Source organism: Cyprinodon variegatus, unplaced genomic scaffold, assembly GCF_000732505.1.
Source record: "Cyprinodon variegatus isolate N-32 unplaced genomic scaffold, C_variegatus-1.0 Scaffold170, whole genome shotgun sequence".
Classification (NCBI taxonomy): domain Eukaryota; kingdom Metazoa; phylum Chordata; class Actinopteri; order Cyprinodontiformes; family Cyprinodontidae; genus Cyprinodon; species Cyprinodon variegatus.
Genome location: NW_015150623.1, coordinates 906,021 through 932,645, shown reverse-complemented (window position 1 = coordinate 932,645; position 26,625 = coordinate 906,021). Strand labels below are relative to the sequence as shown.

The following is a 26,625-nucleotide window of genomic DNA, read 5'->3' as shown; positions in this document are numbered from 1 at the left end:
GGGGTACTCCGGGAGTATGGAGTACCAGGCCCTTTAATAAGGGCAGTTAGTCTCTGTATGACCAGATCATCATCCAAACCAACCAGGCCATGTGTTAGAAAGTAATCTACAGACATTGAAACATTTTTTGAGTGCAAGTCACCATTTTTTGAATTTCCATGGCCAAGCCCTAAACAGTTCTCTGTTCCTTGATATTACAGTTGGATTCTTTTTGTGCTTCTATGCTCATGGTTTTCCAGTTTTTCATGTGTTCATTTTTACCTTGAGTCAGTTTTCTTTAGTAGATTTTGACCTTACAGCTCCATTTAGCTCCATGTTTGTGCTCCACTCTCTGCTCCTGCCTCCTAATCATCCTCATCCATTCCACCTGCTTTATTAGTTTCTAGCTGCAGCAGACAATAGCCTACTCTAACAGGTCTGTTTCATTCAGTCCTCACAGGTTTTTTAGTCACCACCAGGCCTGTCACATTTTCTTTGTCTGTTTCTGAAACACCATACTTGGCTCGAAGCTTGTAAATTCACTTATTAAAACTTTTCACCATGGTTCCTCTGTCTACACTTCGGTTCACTCCAAGAACCATTAATTCTCTGACAGTTAGTGGCTTTCATCAGTCAGGAAAGGGTTGCATAACCAAAGATTAGAGGCTTGTCAAGATGCATTCAGACCTAACGCGGTGTCCGTAGCGATGGTGTTGGATCTACATGGTACACCTATGCAAACTGATGGCTGTCACCACTCCACTCTCACCTGGTGCTACTTGATAGATCTGGGGTGCTGTCAAACAGCAGGGCCCACATAGAGAGAGTGGTGAAGTAGAAAAGAACGTTTCCATTGTGTCACTATGGAGCTAGAAGGGTCTCAGTATTCACAAACTCACAAAGGTGATCCACACATGCACAGGACAAAATCCACACATGCACAGTATATTTATATATATATATATACATGATTTGTCTTAGTTTCAAAACAATGATAATGTAGATATGAAAGGATTTCACTATTTTATTGTTGATATTAAAACATCTAACACATCTTGTGACATGTCGAGGAGGAAGAATAGACTGACTGCTTCGTGAAGCACCCAGTCATTTGCAGAGAGGGATAGGAAAAAGAAGGAGCCGTCTATGAAGGACTATAAGTGTTTTGGTGGAATCGATGTTTTTGACCAGATAATTTGATAATTTTCTTCATGTAGAAAAAGCAGGTGGTTGATCTGTAAAATGCTATATCCCTTTGTGACTTGGTGGACAATGCTGTAATAAACAGCTACCTGTTTTCATAAGGAGCTGTGTGGCCGACTGGATCAGCAGCAGCTGCTGATGACCCACCAGACTTTCAGGAGCAGTCCCCAAGTAGCAGAGGCCTGTTGGCACATCAGGATGCATTAAATGCAGGGTGTTTTGGAAATGAACTCTGTTCATGTGTGAGGGGTGTAAAATCCCTCTGTGAGTGATAGTGGGCAGAAAATGTCAAACGTTCAATAACTGCTCCTCAGATCAGATCTAGAACTAATCTTTACTCAGTGTCTGAAGTTCCTGTATGTTAAATGATTTATCATAGATAGGCTCAGGTTGTTCCTGTCATTTTTTTTGTCTTCCGCTTTTGTATCTTGATAAAGAATATTATCTCAATTTGTGTTTATCGGTTATAAAGTTTCAATATAGGAAAAAACAGATGATATTTTTTGTTGTTCATAACACTTTTTATTGTTTGAACATTGTCTTCTGAACCTTTCAGTGTGTTTTTTATTTGTCTGGTTAACTTCAAAGATTTGATTACATTTCATTTTGTAAATATGTATTTTTTTTCTCAAATTGGTCAGAATATTAAATCATTTTGGTCTCTCGTTAGAAAAGTTGTATTCTAAATTATTTTCATTTTTCTGTTGATTAATTCCACGTCTTAAGAATTGACTTAGTTAAAATAGACTTATTTTAGATAAATTAGTAGCTTAAGGGTTGTAATGATGTCTTTCATATTGAAATGCTCTTAAAAATGGCTCTACAGCATGTCAAAAAGTAAAAATGTGCCGTGGCAAATTTGCGTCATAAAGGATTAAATTCATTTGGAGCAACACGTTGTGATTAAATGCCTAACAGACAATCCTCCAAATAGGGTTTATTTCAAGGCCTAGTTAAAGTCCAGCAGTTGGCTCATTGGACACATAGAGTTATCTTCACCATGAACTCTGATAGCATCAACAAGTGCATCCAGCAGTCCAACAGGTTCCAGGATGGCAAGGATGCGACCACCTGCTGGTGGCGCTCGAATTCAATAAAACCGAGGGAGACCAGATGAAGTGAGTTTAGTAAAACCTGCACGAAAAAAAATGCGCATTCCCAATGAGCTTTTCAGCGCCTGAATATTTGCGCCAGAAAAAAAATAATCTGCACACAACAGAAAACAGCAGGAAAAAACTCTTCCTTTTCTGTTGACAGATTTAAAAATGAAGTCCTTATCTTGATCATGAGAATTATGTTCACACTGAGTAAAATAAATTCACATCATTAGGTCAGTTTGACTGCTTTGACCATTTTGCAAACATAACTTTTATGAAATTAAAACCCCAAAGCCTTACAACATCAGTACAAAGATTTATATAGATTCCACTTCCTCATGTGGTAAATTTTTTTGATTGTGCTGCTGCACAGTTTGCCGCGCGTGCACGTACAATCGGGATCCGAGTGCGCGCAGCGGAGGACAGCCGAACGGTGAAGCAGGCACAAGCCGCCGAGCGCGCAGGGAGAGCCGCAAACAGAGACTGCGAGGAGCGCAGAGGGAGCGTCAGAACTTCAGTGCACACGGTAAGAAGCTCGCATGTTGCTTCATGGTCGTGATTATGTATCCATAAGGAAGATCCTACATGGGTCTACTGTATTTTTAAGCTTTTGTCATGTTTTTTTCACGTGTCCTTCTGATGAGGAAGACGCACAGTGCGCTTCTTTCATGGAAGCATGTCAGACAATAGATGCATGAGATGTGATGACATAAAGTCAAAGAAAATATCTGGAAATGTTTCTGAAATTTCAAACATTGAGTTTAAAATTTCCTAAATGTGCACGCGCCTAGAAAAGGGGTGTGTCGGTCTGAAGTAACGCGCCTAGACACCGGTTGTGGATTTTTCTACTTTTATTGATGGGAATGCGCCTCCACGCGCTCCATTTATGCTCCTTTAAAAAAAAAAAAAATTATTGAATTAAAGTTCTTTATTGTTCCACAGATTATAATTCCTTAGGTTGCTGAAATTAGATTAGGAGGTGGATGCAGTCTGGATTTCCACCCAGAAATAAAGCCCGTCCTCAGTGTCTTGTCTACATGTTTCTCTCACTCTGCGTCCGTAATCGCGTTATGTCACGATTCCTATGAATTATTGATGCCACATTCCTTTTTTTATTGCTCTGGGAAGAGACGGGGGGGAGGATGGAAGAAGAGGGGGAGGTGGGGGGTGGGATGGAGATGGTTGGAGCACCTGAGTCTTCTTCCCCCCATCCACCTCCTCACATCCATGCATTTCAATTGTTTCCGCAGTTGTTGCTGCGTCTCCTAGCCAGTTATTTCTGCACATAGTCAAACTTTATCAGCCTTCCCCTCCTGTTAATTGCCTGGTCCTTTGTTTGCCGCGGCACGCATGCGCACTAGGGGCAGGGTGTGGATGGGAGACGCGCCACCTTGCCTGTAAATCAGGATGGAGAGGAGGAGGAGAAGGAGGAGGAGGAGGAGGATGCTTTTCTCCCTTTTTTTTTGTTCGGTTCGCTGTTATTGCGGAAAAGAGATGTTAATGTGGTGTTTGAAGGACTTGTTCTAAAACGAGCCTCTGGATGGCATCTAAATGTAAAGAATTTGATTTGCGATTAGTGTGTGAACTGAGCCGCTCTTCTATAGACAACCATTACCTGCTCAGGGAGATGCGCTTCTTCATGCACACAAACTGCTTCAATAAAACCCAACAGTGGAAAATTTACCAACTCTATGAATGCAACCAGAATTCCATCTATGAATTCCAAATTTAGTGAAACCCATTTCAATAAAAATCCTAAATACATCCATTTTATTTTATTTTAACTGCATTTTTTCCAATTTCATTTAATTTCATGCTTATCTGAATTAAAATATGGCTAATAACTTTTTTATATAACTTGTAAATATTCATCTTTTAAATATACTGTATTTTAAATTGTTTTTATTTTTATTTGTTAGCCATTTTCAAAAATCAAATGTTTTTTTTAAACTTTATATTAAGTATTAATTTATTAAGTTTTAATGAAATTTTCTTTTCGCTTGACTTTTTAAAATTTAACTGAAGATATATTTAGGGCCGACCAATAATATTTGATCACTACCTGCAGTATTTCAGCACTAGCCGTGCCTAACACTGCTATCAGTATATTATTTTAGCTAATAAGGTGACCTCCGTGCCCCAGGAGGTATCACCTGAATTCCCAAATAATTGAGAAACTTTTGAAGTACTTCATGTCTTGTTTAGATTGAGCAATTCGGATCCGGTTTTTAACCTTAATATGAGCACATGAACACACCAGACTCAGACATTTTCTGCACGTTAAACAATCAAAAATGATAAATGAGCCATTTTTCATTTCATCATGCATTATGAAAAATTATTAAATGTTTAGTTATGATTATTTTCCACAATTAAAATTTTTACTATGTGAATTTTTAATTATCTTATTATTTAAATCTTGATATCTGGTTCAAACCAATGAACTGTTTTCCTCTTGACATGCTTAATTTCATATATCTATTGTTATATGCATGCACATTGTCATATGATCTGCACCTGGCAAGCTCAACAATGAGCTGTACTATGTGTAAATAAAGCTATAGGAGAAGAGTGAAACCTCATCATTCCAAAGTAAACACACCAGAGATGATGTTTGTTTTTAATTTTTTTGAAATCTCCTTTCCATAAACAACAAGAACCCCTATCAGTTCTTGTTGTGATTCACTTTCAAAAACTTACCATGATAACAGGTGGGTTATCATAGCTTCTCCTCTCTGTGTGGCCCCTGATTGGCTGCTTAACTTCATCTCTAACTGTGTCCATTCACCTGCTTGGATGAAGACATGCAGCAGTGTGATGATGACTCATCGTTCCAGCAGCTGAGGAGTCAGGCGAGCAGACACGCTGCCGTGATACTTCGCTGTCTGGTAACATGGATCGATCTTTTGTGATGCTCTGAATCTGTATAAACTGGATCCAAAGAGGCCGATGTCATGCTACAGATGCTAATTTATCCCTAAAAGCTTGTAGCACTTTTATAAAAAAGGTCAAATTTTTGTTTTAAGCTCCTAAAATTTCCTGTAATTCATTAAGTTTCTTCAGATGATTTGCTTGAGGTCATCATACCAGCTGAACAGTTTGTAGCTACTTTCTATACAGCATGATGTATCATCCTACATTCGGCATCCTGCGTGGTTAGAGCTATTACTCTTATAAGAATTACCTTGCTGGAGATAAAGTCTTGATTTTTTTTTTACGTTTCCTTTGGGATTTTTATTGTCTAACAAATTTCGATTTTGTTAAGTTTTATTTTTCATATCAACAGTTCAACCATTTAATATAGTAGCCATTTTTATTACTGAATGAGTCATGAGGGCTAAAAAGGGCTAAAAACTCACTGCCAGCGCAGAAAAGTCGAGTAGTCTGATCAGGACCACTTCAAAATACTCCAGGAAAGATGAAGGAATATGGAAAGACTCTAGATTTTTGGCCAGTAGTTATAAGAGATGTTAGATGTAACAGGACAATGCAAGAAGCAGAGGTACTAAGAGTGGAAGTACCTGGGGTTTCCTATTCCCCCCCAAAAACCAGGCAGGATGAACAAGAGATGGCAGGAAATATTAATATATGATGCATTGTTTTTGAAAAACCAACGTTAATGATGTTAGATCAAACTAATCAATAAATGTTATCTCTATAGTAGAGGTTTTCAGTCTTAAATCTCATCAAGTGCTAATTAAGCATCCATGAAGAGGGTTTAGAAATAAATGAGTTGATATTTATGGCATTAAAAACTTTTTTTTTCTAACCCCTTGAAGGCTGTTTGGTTGAGTTAGTAAACTCTAAAAACAAACTAACAGTCATATTTTAATATCTGGCTAAATAAAAGCTGTAAAAAGGGGATGGCTTATTCGGAGTATAATTACTGTGGAACCTTTAGTTCCTTAAACTAACATAGTGTTAATGATAGAAGAATAAAAAATTAAAGGAACTTTAGAAATAGTGAAGTTGGTTGAACTTTTAACATGTTTGTATTTACTTTTGAGGCCATGTGCAGAAGTAGGCAACATAAATCTATGCAGCTGATCCAGAAAACACATCTGTATGACTGAGAAGATGTGCGCGACACCGATGCCTGCCATGCCAACATTTCTACCTGTATCTGCTTACTTATACAACCTGAAGGCATGTTTTACTTTGTGCTGCGTTTCTTGTTAAAAGCTGTGCACGCGCATGCTTCTGCAGTCTGAACGGCTTCTTTAAGCTGCTGCTCTCTGCTCCTGTAAGCTCAGCTGAGTGATAAGATCGGAGCTCGACCTCCACTGTTCTTGCTCAATCTCCTTCCTTCCTTTGTGAATTTCTTGGAAACTGACCACTCTTCACAGCCTGTTGTTTAATTCTTGCTAAAGCAATTTGCAGCAGCACCAAGGCAGAAATATGAAGTGTTTACTGTGTTTAATGCTCTTATCACAGTTGACTTTCTTAAACCTGATATGGCTTTGGGCTGCATGTAGCCTTAATGTTTTAGTCTCACTGCTGCACATCGGCCAGTCAGGAATGAGGAACTCTAAGGTTTCAATTTCCTGTTTGAGGAAGCATGACTGTGTATTAAAAGACTGTAAACTTTTTTTTCAATGTTTATTTTGGTGCTGTTAAAGCTGAAGTGCAATCAAAGAGCAGAGGAGGGTTCAAAGATGACTGGTGCTGTGTGACAAATGGAAGAATCAGGTTCTCCAAAGTTTCCTCTTTTCAACAAGTTTTGTTGTTACTTTGCTTTCTGTTAACATCCAAAGGGGATTTATTTTCCAGTTTCAATAAATGACTTCATGCACCATAAATATTGTTGAATTTAAACTGTCAGGCATGAATAGAAATATTTCATCCAGAGCTGTAAAGGACTTTTCACCTTCTTACATATCTATCTGTACTTTAATGATTTAGATTCAGATAATCAGACACAGAGAAAAATGCACTAAATACATGTGCACTCCATCATTCCTCTCGAAAAATGCCTTGCAGCAAGCCACACTGAATGTGTGTAGGATCTTTTAATGCATTAAGACAGGTCCACTCTTATTTTGAAATGCGGCTGATCCACCTTACTTACCCCATCACTGACTTCCTGTCTATATCATCTTTTTTTTAGAAATTGATGAACTTTACTCCATCGTCATTCAAAATTAGACCCCACCCTATCTCTGATAGATGAGGGAGGGAGAGCTGTCTGTCATGCCGCAGCTCAGCTGATAGAAATTACTGCATCAACTACAATGGCTTCTATTTGCAATGGCAAAGAAAGCAAACTTAAGGCAGATTCTGTGATGGGTTACAAGTTGTGCACCCATTCATAGTAGAAATGGCTATGAATATTAATTACTGACAGTGAGTCTGAAATAAACCTACAGTAGAAGAACTTTGGACAATTCCTTTCAGAGTATTGTTAAAAAAAAATCACAATATCTGAACTTTTTCAACCATTCAATTTAATGTTATGTAAAAACATTTTAATGGGTTTCCATTTAAAATTTGATTGTTCTATTTAGAGATTCAAAGATAGACCTCATGGTGCGCAGGATCATTGTCCAGTTGTGTGTTCTAGGTGCTCCTGAGCTTACAGTGCAAAAAATGTAAATCTAAATAAGTCGTTTTTTCTTTGAATAAGTGCATTTTTCCTGGAATTGAGGAGGTAAGTGAGACACTTTGCCAATGGAACAAGAGAATTTAAATTAAAATGAGAAAATTGCATTGTCTTATTTCAAGCTCATGTAATCTAATTGCCTTGTGTTGCTGTCACTGTGCAGATTAACTGCTACAACAACCATGTTGTTAACTTTGAGCAGAAATGATCACCTGCCTCAGATAACCTCTCACTGATTGTAGAAAGTGGGGGTGTTGTTTAGTTGGCAGGATTGGCGCAGTCAAGGAAATGGCTTCCTGGAGGGGAGGGGCTTATAATTTTTCATTATAAAATAGTGGTGGGCGCCTCAAAGAGCTGAATTCGCATAATTTAAATAGACATGCATAAATCAAGCATAGTATTACTTTTGGGCATGATTTTGATGAAGAAAAAGCATAAGTACCATAGTTAAAAAAAAAAAAAAGCAAAAAAAAGTTACCGCTGCCTAAGTCCTTTAATAGCATTGATAATAGCACAGTTTCTTTGAAGCAAGTACATTGAAAGATAAAGGATTGCCTTTCAAAGAAAGTAGTACACAGACATTTAATCATCCAAACAACTGTTTGGCTTTTAAATAAGCACTAATCTGACTTTTTTTAATGATCTCTGAGCTTTTAGCCTTTAGCTTTATCTTTGACATGTCCTGCAGTTGGTGTTTCTTAAGCAAAAGTGCAGCAGAATTAATTCAGCTCCCCGCCGTGTCCATCCCAGCCCCTCCAACAGTTTGATGGCGATGCATCATGTCCTCATCCTCGGCAGGTCTTTCACCGAGAGCACCATCTGTCACATCGCGCCTCGTCTTCCAGGAAATTACAGCTCGGACCAAAAGCGACAACATTATCTGATATGTACCCCAGTGGGGCTGCAATGGATGAGCTCGGCTGAATCTCGGCTTTGCTCTGTGTTGAATCCCAAATCCACTCAGTTGTCCTGGTGGATGTTTAATCAGTGGGCGAGGGCAGATAAAGGGACAATCCGGCTGCCTGTGCTCTTCTCTGTGGAGCGGACTGATTTCTTCCTAAGAGCTGACCAGACGGTGGCAACACTCGCATACTTATGAGATTTTGATAACCAATCAAATCTCATTTTTATCATGCCAAGGACACTGGCCACTGTTAATGCAAGAAGGGGCATTTTCAGAGAAAGAAACACTCCTGCTTAAAGATTAGGGGAAATTATTTTAGAAATACAACCTGCGAGTGATTTACTTTTAATATACTTATGCGACCCTTTAGACATGTTGAACAACAGATGTGAAAAGCCAGGAGTGGAGCAGACGTTTCTCTTATAGTCTGTGCAGGACTTAATAATTAACTGCAGGTATTTTCTGACTCACTTGTACAGATGGAACTAAGAATCAGAAACTCTTTTAGTCATCTATAGTATAGCAGCCATTTTGTTTGAAGGACAAAATGCAAACAAAATGAGCTATTTCTCTGGTTTAAATTAAAATGGGGGTTTAAATGGTGTGGATACAAAGATTCATTATACATCTTCATGTCAATGTGCATAAATCAAGAGGGTTTGCATTAAAGTTTAGGTTGTGTATGACTCAAATGAGTGTCATCGAATTGCTAATTATTCAATTTAATAGAAAAGCTACAAAGCTGGATAGGTATTATGAATAATTTTCATTTCCTTTAATTGTGACAAATGATCTCAGACTCTCATGGTGGTGAGCAGCAGATCTAATTTTAACAGCGACAAACATGCAGACTTTATCTATAGAGTGGGGGACACTTTTATTACTCCAGTGAAATTATTTAAACCCTTTAAGTCAATTAAATGGTTTTTTGATTGAATATGAAAATATTCAGGTATTTCAAAGAATTTATGATACTACGCATCCTAACAAGGTTCTCTGATCCTTGGGTGGCGAAACAGGAGCATCATCCTCCAAGATACTAACAGTCACAACCTTTATATTGTCATCCTTTGTTTTTGCAGTGTTTGGTGCCTTTAAGTTTGTTTTCGATGTGGGGTTGTCATAGGTTAAAGAGAGGGGACACTAGAGCTGTAATTAATAATCGTTTTATATCAATGCATCGATCCAACAGCTGGCGATCCGATGCATCGACACGTCCGCAAGAGTATTGATTCATGGTTTCATCATTTTATCCATTTGCTCCTGGAACAACTTTGCTATTTTTGTTATTTGCTGTTTTTTCTTTAATAAAATTCATAACAATATTACAGCTTTCAATGATGTATATAAAATTTTGAAACATTGTTTAGCCAGTAAGGTAAAAAACATAACAAAAAAAACAAACAATCAAACTGTATCGTGGTGTATTCCTCAGTATCGAAAATAATCGAATCGTTGGGTCAGGAAATCGATAGTGAATCGAATCACCATGATAGGTGTGATTTACACCCCTGGGGAACACCCTGGTTAGGTCATAGGGAATCCCTCAGAACTAAACGACCATGGACTTGCACCTTCATACCAAAGGGCTCAGTACCCCAGGAGCATCTGTGCTAACGTGATATTCAGTAACATCTCCCTGTCTGTACACCAGCCTTCAAGACTCCGTTCAAGTGGTTAGATAAATAATTTTTAGTTTTTGTCTCCTAGCCTTAATATAGATATGTAAAGGGAATGTACTCGGGGCTAAAGGCAGACAAAATGTATATTTGTCTAAATTGGGATAGCATACAGAATTAATCCTCTAAATTATGTCTGGTGTTGAGATATCTACAGTACAGTTCATGTTGGATTATCTCGATAAAAGAATATTACATCAAAACAAGATTAGAGTTTAAGCCTTGCTAAACTTACAGACCATGTCCCAATTAGGCTCAGTCAGGAGACTAAAAGTTGAACGAAACACACAAGCCTCAGCAACAACACTATAAGGAAGCAAGTCTCTGTTTTCTTGTCTAAAATGGAGCGCGTTAAAAGAAGCATTTCCACAAGCTGCAAGCCCATTTTAATTTCCCAGTCTGACTGATGAACGGCGTCTCTGCTTTTTTTTTGGTTTGTGTCTTTTTTCACGCATAAAGATGAAGAGCTGCCAGGCCTCGGTGACGTTGCCGCCACTCGCTGCTCTTTGTGCGAATCTCAAACGGCGCGTAGACGGAGTCTGAAAATAATGAGAGGGAACAACAGAGTTTAGACTCGTAGGTGCTCGGCCTCCTCGCCTCAGTGTTGCAGTCCCAGTTCTGTCAGCTCCCATCAACCACTGAGAGACGCAGGAAGGAAGCAAAATTACAAGAAGATCTCTGAACTGGATTCCTTCCCTCCCCGAGTCTGAGCCACAGTCAGGGGGGCTGTCAGAACTACTCAGTGATGTGTGAATGGTGGGAGACAGTCAGGGGGTGCTGGTTTACCTTACAGTTATTTAAAGGTTAATGGATCCCCTATAAGGACTTCTGTCTTTGTAACGTCGATCTAATCATCAAAAATCTTCTTATATTTAGTCAGCTCTACTGTAAAATTAATCTTTATAAAAAAACTTTATAAAAGCTTTCAAGATTGAAATGCATATTTTGAAAGTTTTCTGCTATTTCTTACTTTGTAAAAATATTTTAGCAAAGTAATTCATGTATTTTGAACTATTTTGCTGAACTGAAATTAAAATCTTAAATGAATATTTAGTTTGAATATTTCTAAGTTACAATGCTATTACTGATAAAGTTAGGGTTACTTATAGAATAGTTCATAAAAATTAAAAATTCAGTAAATTGAATTATTAGTATTAAATCATAGTTAAACATGTGGTTATATTAAAAGATCTGCAATCACCTTGGCATGTTAAAAAATAGGTTTTAATGTTGAATAAAGAGTGGCTTACATTTTAATGACATTTTCTCATTATGTTTTTATTCCTACGGATATGGTGCATAAACCTGACTAAATCTGCCTTTAAACAGTTATCTGCAGATCTGAAGCCCATCAACTCTGCTGTGTTTAAAGGAGCTTATCTCCCTGCACAGCTATAAAACCAGTAATGCCAGAATGAGCCATTAGAGTCCATCCAGACACCATTTGCCCTTCTTCCTCAGTGAATCCAGGCCTGCTCTGTGGTGCTGGATGATGTACGTCTTGGCTCTGAACCCCTCTGGCTTTTTGGGAGGGGTTATCTGGAGTTTAGTGTCGACTTTGTCCCATGTCCTCGTCTGGCCTCCCACCCAGTGCTGCTGACTCCAGGTCTGCCCGCTTTGCCTCACTCTGGCTGTGTCTCTGTTGTGGCTGGGGACAGTGGACACCTGCCACGTCTAATTTCACTCCACCAGTATCTGGATGTGAGCTCTAGATGCACTGGTGACAGGATGGGGTTCAAACTGAGTGTCTGGTTTGTGCAAAGAGACGGGAAGTGAATATCTGTGTACACCAGCCAGTGGAGGATATATATATATATATATATATATATACACACATTTTTTTTTACCAGACTGCAAGTTGACAGCAATCAAGACTCAAGAATTTTTCATGCCAATATGGATCGGTAATACTATGTTGTCAGGAAGCTTGGCTCAGGATGCACATAAATAACACACAGACCTAAAGACATAAATAAGCAAACATAAAAATCGGGGAAAAAAAAAAAAAACTAAAGAGAAGCTTGAAAATATGAACATAAAATGGAATATTTTGTGTTTACGGGGGAAGAGATTGATTTCACAGCTGTGGAATTTTTTTTTTCCAATTTTAAGCCTTAAGGAAATGAAATGTAGGCGTTGACACAATTAAAGAGCATATGCAGATTTATTACAAAAATACCTCATATGTATGTATGGGATTAACATTTACAATTTTTTACATAGAGCCAGACAGAGACCCTATCAACAACAGTTCATCAAATTTTGTCCAATCCAATTTTTGCAATCCAATTTTGCAAAACACAGTAGGAATATAAATACAGGTTGTCGTTTACTGAATGTAAGATATTGATTGCTCAGAGCAAATTCTGTTAACATCACTTTACAAACACTAATATGTCCCTTTAAATTTGCCTATGTAAGAGGGAGTGACATCTATTGGTAAAGCAGAGAACAGCAGGCTATCCTCCCCTTTAAAAGCTTTTGATGCTCTAACACGATGGCTAATCGGTGTCATTCAGCACTTCAGGTTTTTAGGCTTTTGGCTGAATACTTGCACCTTTAACCTTTTGATTCGATGAAACTTTAAAACCTTTTATCTTTATAGAATGTACCTCCAAAATCCTTTTTTTTTTTTGGTGTGTGGTAACAATATTATTCTGTTCAGAGACAAAGCTTTAAGTAGTGGTCACCAAACAAAATTTGAAGCATAAAAAAATCCATGTTAGGAAGGCTTCAGCCTGTTAAAGCTTTGAATACAGGGTTTTAATAACCAGCCACTTGTGCACCATGGCTGTAATTTACTGCAGAGTGTTACGTCTCGGCTGTGCGTGGGCAGCAGCAGTCTTCAGAATGAGCTCTTTTTATGCTCATCTCTTCCTCCTGAGCTCAGGGCTGCATTATGGTGTGAGAGGTAATCTTGCTTGCTTCGTCTTCATGCATGATTTGCATAAGCATTTCGCTGATGATTCCAGGTGCAGGCTACTCGCATCTTTGTTTGCAATCATGAATATCTGTGAAAAGTCTCCAGAAAGCAGCTGTTGCTTTGATCTCCATGGCCTCAGATGCTGGACAGAATTTATCCACAGGAAAGGTCATTTTCTTACCTTTTAATTAATCTCAAGTCTAATAAAATGCCTCCAAACGTGAACTCTGCAGCACATGTAGACAAAAATCTTGGAGCTTTCCATTTCATAATTTGTATTTGCACGGTTTAGAGTCAAATGTCTTGCAGGCTGATGTTCTGGAAACACAGATGCTTCTTCCACAAAACCCTTAATCTGGGCTTAAAGATGAGAAAGAACAAGCTAATATAATATAATATTGCATATATTAACAAATTAGGGCTTTAGCAGTGTTTGATTTTTTTTTTTAAATAGAATATTCCCTTTGATTGCTTTAGATAAATAATGACACACAAAGTCAGCACAACATATAATTATAGATATTTTTTGTAATTAGCTTAGACATTTTTTGCTTTTTTTTTAAATATATTTTTCATATAAATTAAGTTTTCAAGAAAATTTATTCATCCTCCTCTTGAAAAAAAAATATTTTTTCTTTATTTTAATTTCTGAAATCATAATGAAGTTGCAGTTAGAACAAAAAACAAACTATTTTCCAGTGTAGTTTTTTTATGCTTTCTTTTACAAAAAATATTTGAATCATTTAGGGTCTTAAATCTAAATTCTAATCTATGGACTGCGGCCAAAAAAAACACAGAATTTTAGAGAGAAGGTCTGATGACCCCAGCAGTTGGAGCACGTTTTTGTCTCAAGATCTCGTAATGTAGATGAACCAATGAATAAACAGCTTTGCCTCAAATTTAAAGTCTTTCTATATCCCAAAGACAGGAGCAGCCATCTATCCAGAAAATGGACCATAAGAGATAAGAGAAGCTTTGGTCAAGAAGTGCTTAAAATAAAATAAAAACTAAAGTTATGCTGGAAATGATGTAGAAAAGCAGTTAAGAATAAAACAAGTGATGAAAGGTTGTCTGTATGCCCTGCAGCACACCATGAGCAATACCTGAGCATTATTGTGCTTTCATAGTGGAAAGGGATCTCTGCATCCTGAGCAGGATGTGAGTTTTCATAAAGCTTGTTTCTTTCTCCTTATTGGTGATTTTAACGTCTTCATCAGCCTGAAAGTTGAACCAAAATGAAGAGATTTATATTGGAAGGCGAGTCCACTATCCACCATCACTGCCTGACATGCAGTCGTCTCACCTGCTCTACTCCTCATCTGCTGACCCCAGTGGGCACAATTGCTGCCATTTTAGATCTGATTGAGCCATTTCAGAGCAGACACAGATACTCTGTTATAGGGCTGAAACGATTCATTGGATTAATCGATTATTGAGATAATCGCCAACTGATTTAGTAATCGATTAATCATTAACCAGAGTCTCTGGCAATTCTAAAACATTTTATTTATGTATATATATATATATATATATATATATATATATATATATGCAATTAAGATTAATAGAAAAAAACTTTCTGGTCTGTCTATCCTCTACCCAGCACTCCTCAAGTTGAAAGGTTTAATTCTGTAAAATATCTTCTTTTTGGAACCTTTTGCTATCTTATTATTAATCAGATTTCCATATTAATGGAAAAACGAATCAATAGATTGATTGATTAGCAAGATAATCCTTAATTAGTCTGATGGATCCTTCATGCGTTTAGGAGATCTCGGCTCACTTTTTTCTTTTCCTGACTGAAATCATTAGAAAACACTTTCAGAGTAGAAAAAAAAAGGAAAAAGAAAGTAAGGACTGGTTTAATCTTCTAAACGTGTTTTTAATTTGTAGTTAATGAGCTAAAACATGGAGAGCAACCAAAAGTCGATTTCATCAGAAAACATCATTCCATTCCCAGAAGTTCCTCAGAAGAAACGATCATTTGGCCCCAGCCTGCTCGCCAGCACAGCCCTGCAGAGATATTGATTGATGTTGGACTGTGTCTGGCTCCGGCTCAAAGCCCGGGGCCCTCAGGGACCCGAGCAGACAGATGGAACGGAGGATGGAGTGGGACACTGGGAAAGAAGAGCAGCTAGTGGTGGGCTTAAAGCTGCAATACTATTGATTGACACCAGAGATAAAACCCCCTAAAGCCGAGCTGACGGCAAGACAAAGTGAAGGGAGCGTCTTCTTCTCTGGAACAATCCCGCGGTGGCTTTGTTGGCCAAATGAAAGCCAGATCCTCCTTGACATGGACAGATTACATCCAGTGGATAAGCAGTAACTAGACTTATCATTTCCTCTATACCCATTAGAGAAATTTGCTTTCATATATCGCCCTGCCCATTCTGTTTACAACATTTCTTCACGATTGTACGATTACTCAGAGTTGCATTTCACACCTTTTTTTTTCTCTCAAAATAAGTTTTGTGTTGTTGGATCCAGAGCAGTTATTAGGTTTAGCTTGGTGTTAACAAAACTACTCCAATTCAGGACAATAAAAATGTCTGTCTAAAGCTATTAGAGCGCACAGGGGAGGTGACAAAGAGGGAAGAAAATACAGAAAGTAATCAGGGAATCGAAAGAGCTGAAGTGAAGAACATAAGTAATTAAAGTCGAGGAAGCGTTTCAGTGTTTCTCTCCCTGTGAGCTGCTTAGGGTGCATTTAAGATGGAAATGTAATGGATCGTTTGGGAGTCTGAAAATAAACAGGAGCAGCGATTAATGCTGACATCAATTAGAGGTTTGCGTATCATGCATTGAGGCTCTCATGTTTGTCGGTTTGTTGACTGGGAATCAAACTAGACGCTGTGTCATACAGAAGGTTCATTTACAGAAAAGCACCCAAGAGCTACAGTGCCACCTTGCAGCTTTTTATGATGCAGCCTTTCTCCAACATACCTGGTTCAAATGAATGGGTCGGTACAAAGCATCTGTAGTGCCGAATGAAGGAATGGAGAAGTGGGAATTGGCTTTTTTCAGGTGGGCTTGAGAAGGGAGTTTTAAAGGCAAGACAAGGCAAGGCAAATTTATTTGTATAGCACAATTCAGTACAAAGACAATGCAAAGTGCTACAAATGATTAAAATATAGGAAAATAAAATAGAATCAAAGCAAGTAGGAAAAAATAAAATAAAAAATGCAGAAACAAAATGAATATTAAAAACAGTTGGACTGAAGAAAATAAAAAAGTTGAACTAATGATGTTTTAGTTGAACTGTTTAACTAGAACAGTCGAAGGCAATCCTAAACAAATGTGTTTTTAGTCTTGATTTAAGGGAACTCAGGCTTTCTGCACTTCTACAGTTTTCTGGAAGTTTGTTCCAGATAAGTGTAGCATAGAAACTAAATGCTGCTTCTCTATGTTTAAAGGTACAGTAAATGCATGCATTTGACTAAGGCAAAAACTGCTTTAGATGCAGAAACTGCGCTAATAAAATATTTAGCACCAATAACAAATTCTTTCATATAATTATTTTTTCTGAAACTTTCATTTGATCTATAAATGCAATAAAAAATGGCTGTTATATGGAAAAAGAGGGCAGGTTTAAGCTCGAGGAGGATAAACAACAATTAGGTGACAGCCAATTATATCTGTATTGTATTTTTACTTAAAATATCCCACAGGTAGAATCAATGCTAAAGTGGTATTCTGTTTTATCAGATTACTTTTAAGGACTAGGATTTTATGTGGCTAATCTCATCGGCCTGCTTTAGGTTGAATGTTCGGTCCAGATCTACATATGACTTACAGCATTCACTGTAGAGTTGTTCTATTTTCTCTAACACTAGTAATCATTAATCATCCATTTTATGGGCTGAGGGCTGTAATTACTTTAGTTTCTGCTGGGTTAGTTTTCTGAACATTTGCACAGAGGTTCCACACATTTTTAATCCAGACTTCAGCAGGTTCAGGTAAACTCTGCACTCCTGTCCGCACTTAAAATGGGACATAAAAGGGAAGGTATTTTATTTATGCAGAAATCTCTGCACATGATTGATAAAATGCAAACACAGCTGAGAAAACAAACCTCATTCCTTAATCAAGACTTCATGCATCATATTTATACTCATGTTTTACTCCGGTTAGACTATGACTTTGGGTGAAACTTTAAAAAGATGTTAATCATGAACTGCAAAACAAACCTTCTAATGTTTTGGGGTTTTGTAATTAGCCATGAAGAAAATAGTGAAACATCATTTTTACCAAAAAAATGCATCAAAAGCTTCAAGTTAAGGAGTCTGGCGAAGTTTGTTTCCATCCAAAGGAGTGGGCTTCTTCCCAAAAATAAGGAGCAAATTCTTCCAGCAATCTGGGAGATGTTTCCTTTTTTGAAACATGATCAAGCTTCAATCATAGGATGAAAGTTACAAGGAAAGATTAAAATTTTAAACCCCTCAGATCTGATCTTCTAAAACCAATGGTCGGTTCCCCAAAGGTGGAGCTGCTGCTCTCCACAACCTGAAAACAAGTCAGAAAAGAAAAACAGGTTACCTTTTTATTGTAAAGTTAATTTTCAGAGAGAAAAATGGATATTATGAAAATTATTGTAGGAAAATATGCTCTCTGATACATCTGAAACCTGAGAAACACAAAAAACATCTGGCCATGATGGTCTGTCCTGATGGTATTTTAGGTCCGTTGGACCTTCTCAGTTAAACCCTGCAGCGCTGATGATAAAAGAGTCCTGAAATTCTTCAGAAGTACAAACAGATCAAGTATGATAGATCCTTAAGTCTTCTGTCTCTTCAGCAGGTATCTGAGGCTGTGTTAGAAAGAGGGATTATTGGCGGGAGTCTCTGTTGGAAAGGAAGATGGAGCCAGATTTCTCAACAGTATGAGAGGAGAGTCATTGAAATGATTCAAATATCCACTCTGTGCAGCAGCAGCAGTTAAGAGTCCATTTAGCTTTCATCGCTTATGATGCACACTTTATTCATGTCTCTCTAACATGTTCAATATACACGCTGCATGTAGAGGCTTCCTTTGGGATCAGCTAATAAAAAACGGGGCATTCATAAAAGCGCAGACAAAACAATACATAAATGAAAAGGAAATTAAAGTCTGATATTAATGTTTCTCATCTGCTTGAGCCATTAAGCTGAGATAATGTGTAAACAAATCATGTAATAATGTTCTCTTTAAATCCTAATCTGGCCCAGTCTGTCTGGACAAATTGATGAGAGAATTGACTTTACATTAGAGTGAATTTACATGGAGATAAATAAACACTGGAGGATAATTCCCACACTGTTTCTGTACCTGATCTGTTCAGCTGTAGCACAGCAGCTCACAACCTGCAGAGTTTGACTGAAAGCTCTCTAGCTTTTATTAAATGCAAAAAGCAGCCAGTCAAACAAGCTCAATGTTTAAACCCTATGTTTAAAGCAAATCAGATGTTCTTTTAATTTTAAAATAGCTGACTGTTGTGAAATCAGTCTTCTCCTGCTTATAATTTTGCTTTTTTAAACACATTATGGAATGTCAGCCTGGACAGTCAGGATTGGGCACTGTGAGGGACCGAGATGAAAAGCATGGGGAGTCACAGGAATTAATACAAAAATATATATATTTTTATTTTTAACCCAAAAAAGAAACGTACAAAAAATACATGGGTTCAAGTTATAAAAGAGGCCAACCAAAAAGAGAAAATTTAACTCAAGCAAACTGTGCCCAAACTAACAGGCTGCATAAACAAACATAACTGACCTAACAAAGAAATGACACACAAGGGTATATATATATATATATATATATATATATATATATATATACACACACATATGCACTGGCTGATCAGACCATTAACACAACTGGGGACAATTCAAACTAAACAAACAACCACAAATTACAAACATTGGCAGTACAGTTGGGTTTGGCAAAAAACGAATCTATATCTTAGAACAATGAAAACAAACCAACCGCAAAACAAATCCTAAGTGAAAAATGCAAAAAAATTAGAAAAGGAAAATTCAAATTTCCCCCTTTAAGCTGCAGCTGATGGAAGAGGCCAATTTCCCCCTCCTACATTTAGCACATCTGAACCCTGGCTGCCATCTTTTGTCTGGCTAAACTCCTAGGCACCATAGGTAAGGAACAGATTAGTGACAAAAACAGAAATATGAATGAGTGGAAACGAATACAGTGAACTAAATGTGCGCGCTTACAAATACAACACATGCGTTCTAACTAAGAATAAAGTTTTATTGCAAACTAAAGTATGTGTATTGATTAAATAAGTAAAGGTGCACGTATAGTCCAGACTTAAGGTGTGGCCATGGGTTTGGCCATCACAGGCACTACTAAAACAAAAACACAAAGTTATAGTTATTTATAAACGGGAAAAGGGGGAATGAATAAAATATTTTGTTTGTTTGTTAGAAACAGCTGTGAGTCACAGTGAAGGTCTGGTTGGTATCTTCTCTTTAAAAAGGAAAAAAAACATAAAAAACTGCCAAAACAAAAGGAAACAAAGTTTGATTAATATTTATTTACTTACTACTAATATACATTAAATAAAAACAGGAGCACGAATAACAAGAAAACAATTAACCAAGCAATTATCTGGGCTTTAATCAGAGTAGAATAGGCCCGTCTTGGTGTTACTGTTTTACTCAGACAAAATATTTAAAATTTTTGTCTTAAGGAAAATGAAGGTTCCAAAGGCTACAAAGAATGATATAAAACATTAGAATCTGGGGTTTATGTGTCCTTACAGGCTTGTGTAGCATGAATACAGCTTTAATGTAAAAAAATAAAGCACAAAAAGTCTATTTTTTTTGCATTTATAGAGTAAATATCTCTTAAATCTTCTCTTTTAAAGGTCTCTGTTCTGTGAGGATGTAAGCACCTGAGGTGTGACCAGACTAAGAGCTGACCAAATGCTGTCCATGCTCCAAAGGAACACTATAATTTACCATTAAATTAGCCATAAATTAGATCTGTTGCATTTCAAATCAGCACAAATGTGAAACAAAACTTTCTTATTAGCTAAGAAAGATGCCTCCTCTGAGTCGCAACATGTCTTAACCTCATTGCTGTGGAGCTCCTAACTACTAACTCAGCAGTTGGATGAGGAGCTCGTGTATTACATCACAATAAACATGAATCAAAACCTATTCCTTTAGACCTGGCGTGCATCCTTCTCTTGGCAGCTTGGATGTTTTTGTGCATTTGTTTGTTTTTTAAAACTGGAGGATAAAAATAATAAAGGGATTTGTGACGACATTAAAGCTCTGGGGTGTTTTGGCTTCACTCTGCAGCTCCTCTAAATGAGAGGATTCATATTCAGAGTTCCTTTGACAAACTGAGCAGACTGTGAAACATTGCATAGTTTTTTTTTTTTTTTTTTTTTTAATACAGGAGGAACGTTGCCAAAGTGAAAAACATTTGGTAGTTGGCAGCATCCACTGCTGTTCTCAAAGGAAAAGGCAGAGCAGATCTTCACTTATTAGTTCTTGCTGACATGTCAATGATTTCTTATACCATGGGCAAGGATTGCTGATTCCTGATGGGTGGAGGAGGACATGTTGATTTCATTTCAGACATGTTCTTGGTGTGCATGCTAACATTTACTTCAAAACAACCATGTAAATCATTCAGAACACATGCAATCATGAGAAAGTATTTTTCGTGGTTTGTACATTCTCTCCCAGAATGATATGTCCAAACTGGTTATTTAGAAAATAAAACATCAAGTCAATCAAAACATGAATATTTTCGTAATTTGGTTGTATCTTCTGGCATAAACTACAAATCACAGCCGAACCGAGGGATCTTTGGTGATCTCACCAGAATCTTGTTGTGTCTTTAATAATTATAAAGGAATTTTATCTTAAACAAAGACTCTTGATTACCTCTTATGTTGACTGATGACTAAAAATATGAGTTTGTTAGCTGTAACCCACTGATGCCGTTTCTAGCAGACTTCAGTTCCTCTTTTGTAGCTATTTTGTCCCAAGCAGTCATTGGTTATTGGTTATACTAGGATTAACATGCTACATCAGCTTTCATAAAGCAATGGTGTCTGTGTTTATTCCACGGAGACTCTAGGGCACTTGACAATTTCTTAATACCTGCCAACATCTCAAAACCCAGAAAGCAGAAACAAGAGCAGCTTTGCCTTCCTGTTATCTCCTAAAGGTCTTGCACATCTCACAGCCTAAATTAGCTGTTTGCTTTGAATAGTTTTTCTAGTCTCTTACCTGCATGTGACCTGATTTCTAAATGCCTCACTTGTACTGTCAAACAACTGATAACTTCCATGCCTGAGTGTTTACGATACTGCTAATTGTTGTCAAACAGCAGCACCGCATGGAGAGAGAGGAGCTGTGAGCGCTGAAGTTGGAAGGAGCTCAACTTTTTAATGAAACCGTGACACGGCAGCCAATCAGGGACTGGTTTTAGGTGAAGCTTTTTCACTTCAAATGGAATTTATGGATAATAATGTTAACAAAGGTAGAAATAAGGAATGCTTTCAAGAGGTATTAGGCGGCTTAAAAAAAAAGCCGTTTAAATTTAGTTTTAGAAGGACTGTTCATCATCCTCCGTAACCTCCGGCTCAGGGCCTATCACTGCACACTGCCCAGCATTGGTGCTTCCTGAGGGGGTAGATTTACAAGGAAGTCCTGCTGAATTCGACCGTCAACCAGACGCAGCTGTGGATGAACTAAAGTGGACTGTTTTAGGAACTTTGGGGGCTTTTCAAAAAAAAAGACGGTCTCCCAAAGGCGATTTGAAAGAGTTTCATAGAGAACACTTTAGCAGCAGTCTGTGATGTTAAGTTTCACCTGTGCACTTTTTTTTAAAATGGCGACAGGGAGACCTTGAGAGGAAATTACATGGGGTTGCCACGGGTAACGGCAGGTTAAATGCACAGGGTCTGGGAGGCCTGTTGATTTACTGAATATTAAACAATCATTCCAGCCAATAAATAAGGTAAACATACCCACTGTTATATTCAGTACCATTCAGTAACAGCACAGGAACCACATTTGCAGCACTAAGGTATTTAGGGGATGGTGACGTCGTTTTTTTTTTTTTTAACAGTGTCCTGTCTGGCAATGTGGCACTAAGAATAATTGTCTTGATGCCAAAAAGAGCCCAACAGATTTTACTTTCACAAGTGTAGCAGTATGGCAATTGTCATATAGCTCCACTTGTTTAATGCATATAAATTGCTTTATTATAATTATGCAGGGAGTTTTACAGTTTATATGGACACTGCAATGTAAATAGAGCAGAAAAACTGAAGAAAAGGAAAAAAAAAGAGAAAAGATGAAAGAAAGAGGAGATAGAAAGGAGACAATGACAAAACATTTTCAGTCTGCTTCATCATCTGTAACGAGATGAAAAAAGAACAGCACAACCGAATGACATGGTACGAGATATACAATAAAGCAACACCTTGAAACTATCGCTGAAGTAGTATTATTAAGTCTGACATGTACTCTGTGTTGCCTGAAGATATGAATGTATGATGATTGTAAATGATGTCTTAACACCATATCAGCCCAACTGACAGTTTTACCTGCACTGAAAAAGTAGGCTAATAGGATAAGTTTGATTCAATTCGTAGATGGGGGGATAGCTGACTTCTGAGTGACCTAAAAATATAATCCTTAATATTTCTGTAACAATAAGAACAAACAATTATCTTTTTTATTAATTTTATTTTTTTTATTTTTACATATGACCATTTTAAATGCACAAACCTACAGTAAAGAAGCAACAACCATTCAGTCTATTTGCTGAGTTTTCTTCTCGTCTGTGGGGCTTTATCTTCACGCAGCTGAAGCTCCTCCTATTTGATGATGCGGTCCAGGGTGTAAACGCTGAGCATCTGAAATGCAGAGCGGCTCATGGAAATCACCACGTCCTCCCTGTCCGGTCTGAACTGTATTTTGCTGTGTTATTTGCTCTTATAGGAGTCTTCTCTTTTCTGCAACAAATTGAAGAGTGTTTTCATTCACTCACACGACCTGGTGTTGTTGCACAAAGTGTTTGAACTGATCAGAAAAAGATGGGCTTTTCAACCTTTGACTGGAAAAATCAAAATTCGTCGTCGGTCATTCCTCATATTTGTATTTACAAGCTAAATTCTCGGAGCATCCCAAACCTCCTCAGAGCTTAGTCTGATAACAATGAAGATTTCCTAAGTCAAATTACTTTTTACACGGTGCATCCTTTAACGTTATAAATACATGTCGAGCTGAAGGACCAAAGCTCTATTTTATAGCTTTGTTTAATCTTTTCCCTGCCAATTTAGACATCATTTTAAAGAGTAAAGGACGTTATCTGCACACAGAACCATCTTCTATTCTGTTTTGTGCAACAAAAAGCAGCAAAGCCAAAGAATCAGCTCAGTCTTTGTCGCTACGACTGGCCGAGCAGTCAGCCAGAACTAATGTTGTCTCTCTGAGAGGCTGTTTGTGTTCAGCCAAAGGTGTCACATCTATTTGTCTGCCTGCTCTGTGACTCAGTGTGTGTGTTTATGTGCAGCCAATAAGCTCCTTTCAGCTTTGTCTCCTTGCGTTCGTCTCTGGCCGACTTGATCACTGCCCCTGGAAGCAAAAGCATTTCTTGCCGTAACCAGCATTGGCCCCCAGCTAGGCTTCATCAAGAAATAATTTTTTTTAATTAGTTTTAAAATAAGAATTATTAACATTTATACAGACTGAGTGAAATTGTCATATTCAATTTTTCTATTTCAGTTTTAAATAAAACAAATTTTTTGTTATTTACTTGTAGCAACATCATCATAGCACATCTGAATCATCTTAAATAAACAGACTGTTACGGATTTTATTTCAAGTTTCATTGGAAAATATCTTAAATGAAACGAAAAAAAAAACAAGCCTGTCCTGGCCAATTATTGTTACCCTTTAAAGACACAATTTTTGTGTTTTGAGATGACATTAATGTGTTTACCCATCTGCTGCATGGAGTGATAAAGTATGAATAAGTACCAGAGATAACGCTGGTGTCTTCCTGTTGTGCAATGTGCATCAGGCTTAGCTTTTCTTTTATAATGACTCAATAGCTCAACTTTTGGTTGTGGCAATTTCCTGTCAAATTTCCCAAACATGAAAAATTGCTGCCTTTGGTCATTTCTTTGTGATCTTATATGAAAATCTTAGCCATAATGTCAACTGTTTAGGCACTTTCAAACTGCATACTTAAGATTTTTATCCAATGAAATAAATGTGGCAAATCTATTTTACATGTTTAGCTTAAAAACAAGGACTCTGGTCACTCTAATCAAGCATAGGGACCAATTGAGTCACATATTTATTTTAGAGAGATTGTCTAACCATTGATGCATACAGAACATGAAACAACAATTTACTTTTTGATGAAGGAAACTTTAATACAAATGTTCAAACTAAGGGTTTTCTGAAAAAATGCTTTTAAAACTGCAAAGTTCCAACATTCGATTTCAGAAATTGCCTGGTTGGTGATTTGATTACTTGAAATCGTAAAGTGAGGTCTGTTTACCAAACCCTTAAGGAATAGGTAATACCCAAAGATCAATGGTTGCTTATAAATCACACCCATCATGGCGATTCGATTCAGTATCGATTTCCTGACCCAACGATTCGATTATTTTTGATACTTAAGAATACACCACGATTCGATTAATCGATTAATTTTTTATTTTTATTTTTTATTTTTTTAGACCTTACAGGCTAAACAAAGTTTCAAGTTTGAAATAAATCAATGAAAGCTGTTATATCGTTATGCATTTTTTTTTTTTAGAAACAACAGCGAATAACAGAAGTAGAAAAGCTGCATCAAAAAATACTGGAAAAATACTGCGCAAAATCAGTGCAATGAGTGCAATTCAATACCTTGGCTCCAGACGCTCCGCTGCACCTCTCCCAAATTGTAGCTGGCCGCAGACAGGAGGCCGGCTTGTTTTGTTTTTATGACCGAAATTGCGGAAAGCAACTCGCGAAGTTTGACCCGCTAGAAGAAGGAGGTGCGCGAGAAAGCTGGGACCCTTTTTCCACCTGGATCTCCGCTCTTTTTGGCCCTCATGTCCCTCCATCGTCGGACTAAACTCGCCCCCACTTCCTCACCGCCTCGGCCATATATAGACCCACAGTGTATAGCGCAGACCACGCTTCAATATTGACAATAATTTAAAAATGTCTGTGTCAAGCTTGCTGCAACACACTGCTGTAAGAGTATAACCAGGAAGCGCGGTAGGAGGGCAAAATAGGTTTAGCGCCACCGCAGCACGGGAAGGAGAGTTACGCCCAGGAGTAAATGGATAAAAATAGACCATAGGAAAAAAAAACATGAATCGATTATCTTGCGGACGTGTCGATGCATCGGATCGTCGGCTGTTGGATCGATGCATCGATACAAAACGATTATTATTTACACCCCTAGTTGCTTAATATTTGATACATTAAAACATGAGAAAAAACCCAGACATCAGAAACTCTAATCCACTTTTACACTTCATAGCAACATAGCACGGAGATGGTTTTCTATTTGTTTAAAAAAAATAAAAAATACACAAGTCTGAGTACACTAAAATCATATGTGGGGCTCCTCCAGGTGTCCCTCTCATGCCCCTTTTATTCAAAATCTGCCAGCTCCTGCTAGCCTAGATTATAGAGTTTTAAAACATCTCTACATGCTGATTACACACATAACTGTATCTGAACAGTTTCTGACTCAGTCTATCAATAATACTACATACACTACAGCCCCACAAACAACAGAGCCTCCTCCATGTTTACCTCATATGTTTCATGTTTTTGTCTCAGAACACAAAGCTGAAGGATTTACCTTTGCAAAAAGTTCAATTTTTATCTTGCCTGGCATAGAACATTCTCCCAGAAACGATGCGACTTGTCAACATAATATTTGGGAAAGTTTTGTCTTTTTTTTATGATTAGTTTTCAAAAATGGTGTCCTCTTTGGTCATCCCTCATTATGTCCGCTTACGCTCAAACAATGACTAATGGTGCTATGTGACACTGATTTTCCTTGAGCTTGAAGTTCACCTTTAATCGCATTTGAAGTTTTTCTGGGCTCTTTGTTTCCATTCATATTACTCGTCTCTTTCATTTGTCATCATTTTTCCTCCTGTAGCTGAGTCCAGTGAGGTTGGCTACAGTCCCAATGGATCTTAAATTTCTGAATAATATGTGTACATCAAGCATATTGTAAATGGACTTATATAA

The 26,625-nt window shown here is 37.6% G+C and overlaps 1 protein-coding gene across 1 annotated transcript in view; it reads left to right on the top strand.

The window, feature by feature from the left end:
* Nucleotides 1–2,654: 2,654 nt before the first annotated feature.
* basp1 (brain abundant membrane attached signal protein 1) overlaps nucleotides 2,655–26,625 on the top strand; it is a 55,789-nt gene continuing 31,818 nt past the window's right edge. Inside the window, exon 1 of the mRNA XM_015378342.1 lies at nucleotides 2,655–2,805. The gene's annotated coding sequence lies outside the window, so the exon portion shown is untranslated. The remainder of the gene's footprint in view (nucleotides 2,806–26,625) is intronic.